This window comes from Limulus polyphemus, unplaced genomic scaffold (assembly GCF_000517525.1).
Source record: "Limulus polyphemus unplaced genomic scaffold, Limulus_polyphemus-2.1.2 Scaffold643, whole genome shotgun sequence".
Lineage (NCBI taxonomy): Eukaryota > Metazoa > Arthropoda > Merostomata > Xiphosura > Limulidae > Limulus > Limulus polyphemus.
In genome coordinates, this window is record NW_013666253.1 from 477,824 (window position 1) to 483,782 (window position 5,959).

A 5,959-nucleotide genomic window follows, 5' to 3' on the forward strand; every position below is an offset into this window, starting at 1 on the left:
GCATTTTACTTTATAATTGGTTGAGGGTGCCAGCATGCCCCCCCCCCCCTGAGTTATGGATCGGCTTGCTTTGGCTTACCATCCAGCAGACTATCCATTTCTAGACTCTCAGCTGTTGGGGTCTATTTTACCTGTTTGGGGGATGGTCCCTAATTTTCCTGTGTGTTTAACACATGCCCAGTTTTCATGCCTTTGTTTTACCGTTACTTCACTTCTACAGTATTTATTTATCATCCATCTCATTTCTGAGGCAGTACATCGAAATCCTGAGGGTTTTTTGAGGGACAGCCTTTTCCTTATTACCTCCATGTTGGCTCATTTGTCATTCTCGGCTTTTGCTTTACATGTGTGGTTTATCTGTTGTTGGGATTTTCTGGGTCACAATGCGTCCTTGTCCCAGGTTCATTTGCTGCCCACTTATCTCAGGGACTTATGTTTGGCCTCTTTTCTTCAGCAGTATGTTTTTGACTATGTACCTGAGACTTTGGAATCACATGTGGAATCCATGCATCAACACTACCATTTCCTCTTTGGTAGCTCATTTGTTGCAGTTAGAGTTGGAACTATGACAAGCCCCTATTCTTGTTTCCCATCCTAGTCCTTCTCAGCCTTTACATGTTCCTTCTTCCAGGGGTTCCTCATTTCATTGTTTTATTTGATGTAGATGGGCATGATGCCAACAGTTCCGGTGACTACCCAGTCGGTTCCGGGTCTGGTGGGAGCTCAAGTGTGCGAAGCTGTTCCCCTTTGGTGATCTTTCACCACAAATCAGTGGGTTATACAGGTTTTATCAGAGGGACTTGCCTCAAATTTCTTTTCTCACCTCCCTTGTCTCAGGTAGCTATTTCCTTCCCTCTGCTTTGGGATCCCATCACCAGCCAGTGTCTGTCAGGGGAGGTACAAGACCTTTTGTCTCAACAGGCCATCGAACTTGTTCATTATCTTTCTCCAGGTTGTCTGTTGTCCCCAAGAAAATTGGAGACTGGCAGCCTGTAATAGATTTGTCCTACTTCAACTAATTTCTCAATCTCCTCCATTTTACCATGGAATCATTTCTCACTTTCAGGTAGGTATTTTCTCCAGGCTTGTGGATGACCAAGATGGATGTTGCGAATGTTTACTTGCATATCCCGATATATCAGCAGTCACGACCATATCTTCAGTTTGTTCATCGTGGGGTGACTTATCAGTTTTGTACATTACCCTTTGGGCTTGCTTCGGCCCATTATGTTTTTTGTCAGGTGGGCTGAGCATTTGCTCATCACCTACATGCTCTTGGGTAGTGCTTTCATCATTATATGGATGACTGGTTACTGTTAGCTCATTCCAAACAGGAGTTTGCCCGTCACACTCATCAGCTGCTCCTGGAAGTGGCTTGAGTTGGCTGGTTAATCAAATTGGAGATGTCATTCCTTTAACCTACCCAATATCTGATTCATTTGGGTGTTTTTTCAACACCTATTTCAGTCTGGCCCAACCTTCTCCACTTCGACTTCATTCGATGGAGCTTACATGTTTTCCACACTCTTACTGCTCCCTCTATTACAGCTCACGAGGTTCTATAGCTTTTGGGGATGTGGTCTTCTATAGCAGCCCTTATCCTCTTAGGTCATGCTCATATGGAGGCTCTTCAGTGGGCTCGTCATAACCAGTGGAATTTTGCACGGGATCCTTTGAAGGCTCTTATTACCCTTCCTCCTACCCTAGTTGATGATCTGCAATGGTGGTTGGGCAGGAACCACACATTGGCAGGTGTTTTGCCTCTTCCTTCTCCTCCAGATTTACATATTTTCATAGATGCATCCCTTCAGGGATGGGGGCATGGGTCAATCAACAGGAGACTTTGGGGTGTTGGTCTGTGGCCAAGAGGTCTTATAATATCAACACCCTGGAGCTTCTAGCTGTATGTTGGGCTTTGGTTCATTTCTTTTATCTGACCAGAGATTGTCTGGTAATGATTCATACTGGCAATTCTATAGTGGTTACTTATCTCAATTACTAGGGTGGCACCTTGTCTTGATCCCTATGTTTTCATACATTGGATTTTTTTGGGGGGGCCCACATGCAAGATATTCATATCATTGTGTGTCATGTTCTAGGTGCTTTCAATCTTGTTGCAGTTTATCTCTCCCGTCCAGGCAAGATCTATCCAATGGAGTGTTTTCTCAATCCAGTGACTTTGCCTTCAGTAGATGCCTTTGACATGTCCCTCAACCATAAATTACATCTGTTTTGGTCTCCGGTCCCTCATCCTCTCACTCTGGCTGTTGATGCTTTCAGTCAGGATTGGACCACAAATACCTATATGTTTATCCTCCCATTTGACTTCTTCACCAAGTGATTTGGATCATTCATACTACTACGTGTGAAGTCCTTCTGATTGCTCCTTACTGGCTGGCTCAGCCATGGTTTACGCAGCTTCTCCAGCTCTAACTTACCCCTCCACTACCTCTTCTTCTGTCTCCCTCACTTTTTCATCAACCTCACTCACAGGTGCTTCATCCAGCTTTTCTTGTTCTCTGTCTTCATGCTTGGTTTTTATCTGATTTCACACTGAAACAACTATACTGTAATTACACTATAACCACACTGACTCCTACCCTATCACGACTCCTACCCTATCACTGAAACAACTATACTGTAATTACACTATAACCACACTGACTCCTACCCTATAGTATGATTATAGTGTAATTACAGTATAGTTGTTTCAGTGATAGGGGTAGGAGTCAGTATGGTTATAGTGTAATTACAGTATAGTTGTTTCAGTGATAGGGGTAGGAGTCAGTGTGGTTATAGTGTAATTACAGTGTAGTTGTTTTAGTGATATGAAGGGAGTGTTTTTTAGGAGGGATTCCACACACTTATTTTTACATACTTCTGGGATTCCACCCACCCCTCTAACACGGTAATTCTTTACTGTATGTGGTACCTTTGTTATTTTCCTCACTGTTGCGAAAAATACTGTTTAGCTCATTAAACTATATTTTATGATTTGAAACTGTAAAAATGTATTTCTTGAGCTCAAACACTCTATGTTAGGACACACATCATTGCTATAGTATTTGAAAGCCTTTTCATCTTCAGAAATAGGATGTCAGCAAAACTTAGGAGTTATTTGTCAACCAAAACTTATCAGTATGAAATTTCATGTGTTACGCTTGTTGTAATCAGTCTTCTGAACTATCGACATTTTTTTATTCCTATGTATTTCAGATTAAAAACATTCAAATCTGAGTTGCAAGAAAATATTATACATATTGCAAGCTATCAGAAAATGATAGTGGTTGAAATATACTAAGATCTGTGTATAGAACTTTAGTGTAAAAATATATTTATTAAAGTAATTGTTTGGTATGTAGAGTTTTCTTTCAGATTTTCATATTAGAGCAACAATAAACAATAAAAACATAAATTTAAAGAATGATTTCTGGTTTAAGTAGTTTAAGTGATGAGATGAAATCACTTTGATTTGTTCGAAATGGAAAAAAGTAAGAAATGATGTTTTTTATTCAGATTTAAGATTGGTTTTGAAATTGATCAGCTAATAGCTAAGAAATGTTGAGTCTGTGAGCTGCAGTAGGGAATTGATTGTCAATCTTTAGCATTGTCAGCCTTGAAAACTTAAGTGCAGACATATTCTTGGGCAGAGTTTATTTTCAGTTAAAGTAATTAATGTTTAGAACAATTTTCTTGCTTTAGTGATTTGTGTTTAATAATATTTGAGGATTTGTTTGAACAATGTTTCTGTTTTTTTTATAGAATTTAGAGACCTAAGTGGGCTGATTGACTTTTAATTCTTGTATTGGATCTCTAACTTTATAAAAATTAATATAAAAACACATCTTATCAAAGCTTGGAGCTTTTACCCATTTTGGTCTGTAATTCAGCCATAAAAAGCTGGTTTTTTAGTTCTTATGGTATCACAAGCTTTTTAATATAATTAAATTCATTTATTCATAGTTAAATAAATGTAATATTTCATAATATTGGAAGTTTTCATGCACACATACATACATATATATATATATATATACATACAAATTAAAATTTTCTGAAGAGGAGTGATCTAGTCTTCCAGTTGTAAATGACTAAAATAAAAAATGTGTATGATGCCATGTGTGTTAAACATTTATGATGTCTTATTGTTTTACGGCTTTTTGTCTGTAATTTTCTGAGTTTGATTTCACTCAAAAACCATACATGAGGAACACATGCTTATTTTACATCTTAGCTATCAGTTATTTAAATAGAACCTTTAACATGGATCATTTCATTTTATTTAAAACAACTTTTGGTAGAAATAATTCTAGTACACATTGAGTAATGATTAGATAGCTATCAATTACAATGTATTGGCAACATATTGATATTCCATGACAGAACACATGTGTTAAATATCTCTAACAAATGCTAGTTGAGGTCTCTTCTTTTTTTTCTTTTAGAAGTGAAGCTATTAATGACACACAAATTGGTTTATTAGAATATTGTAAACTAAATTATATATAAGAATAAGAATTTTTTTATAACTATACAGCTCTTATATGTGGTATATTGATTAGACTTATTTGAAAAGCCAGTTATTAATTATGTTTCATACATAACTTTTATAAGTGCTAATGTCAAAACCTTGAAAACAGTAGGAGTAGGTTTTTTTAACATCTGTATGTTATACTTGCATGAACATTTGGGGATGATGCTGCTTGATTGATATATATAGGAATATATGAAAAACTAGATGACCTACTTTTTTTATAAACTACTGATTAATGGTTTCAAAGGAGCACGAAGCTGAGACTTGAGATATTTCAGGAACCAGATCTTTCTAGTTCAATGAGTTTTTGAGACCCTTGATTGATAATATTTTTGAGCTGTATACATGTTACGTACAGTGGAGAGCAAAGAGAAGAAATGTAGAGATTGTAGTCGATCAATATCATTGGTTACCGTGGTAACTAGGTCAGTGTTTCCATATTGATTTAGCTTACTAAGGAAACTTCTCTGTTGATCCAAGTAATGTGTGGTGTGTGAGTATGTAAAACATCAACAGTTATTTGAAGCTTTTATTTTGTTTTTTACCAACTTGCTTTGCAGTTTTGTTGACTTTCTAATAGAGAAGAGGCGTAGAAATAGATGTACAATGTAAAAAACCAAAACAAACCATTCATATTGATCTGGTTAATCAAATCATTTATTTTACGGGGTTTTTACAATTCTAACATTTTATTGAAAAATTTTATTTGAAGGTGATAATTAAAAACACAAGCTCATAAACTATGGTGTAACTTATAAACTTTCCAAGTACTCATCTAAGCTATAATTTTGCTCCTAAAAATATGTTCATAGCCATTATTAAGCCTGTAGTAGTCTGATTTTTTAAAAAATTGCCTTACTTAATTTATTGCATAATTTTAACTGTGCTAAAACATTACACACCAGTACATTTCTAGTTTTAGTACATCTATATAATAATGCATTTTTAGTTTTAGTGTTAGTATAAGGCAGCAAATATTTCTAGTTTTTGTGTGGGTCTAGAGAAGAACATTTCTGATTTTGATTGTGGGTATAGAGCAATACATTTCTAATTGTATTGTGAGTTTTGTGCAGTTTATATCTAGTTTAGAGTGGATGTACCATTTTCTGATTTAATATGGGTATACAACAGTTAATTTCTAGCTTAGTGTGAGAATGCAGCAGTTCATTTTTTAGTTTAGTGTTGGTGTATAGTAGGTTTGTTTGTTTGTTTTCAATTTTGCGTAAAGCTACACGAGGACTATTTGCGCTAGCCGTCCCTAATTTAGCAGTGAAAGACTAGAGAGAAGGCAGCTAGACATCTCCTCCCACAGCCAGCTCTTGGGCTACTCTTTTACCAACGAATATTGGGATTGTCCGTCACATTATAATGCCCCCATGGTTGAAAGGGGCAAACATGTTTGGTGTGACTGGGATTCTAACCCGC

General features: G+C 36.5%; 1 protein-coding gene across 5 annotated transcripts in view; it reads left to right on the forward strand.

The window, feature by feature from the left end:
• The window catches only part of LOC106459651, an 18,976-nt gene that overhangs the window by 7,802 nt on the left and 5,215 nt on the right, over window positions 1–5,959 (forward strand). The window contains exon 1 of one of the 5 annotated variants that reach the window (XM_022386180.1): window positions 5,012–5,031. The exons of the other annotated variants lie outside the window; for them this stretch is intronic. The gene's annotated coding sequence lies outside the window, so the exon portion shown is untranslated. Of the gene's footprint in view, window positions 1–5,011; window positions 5,032–5,959 lie in introns of those variants that run through there. 5 annotated transcript variants of the gene reach the window in all.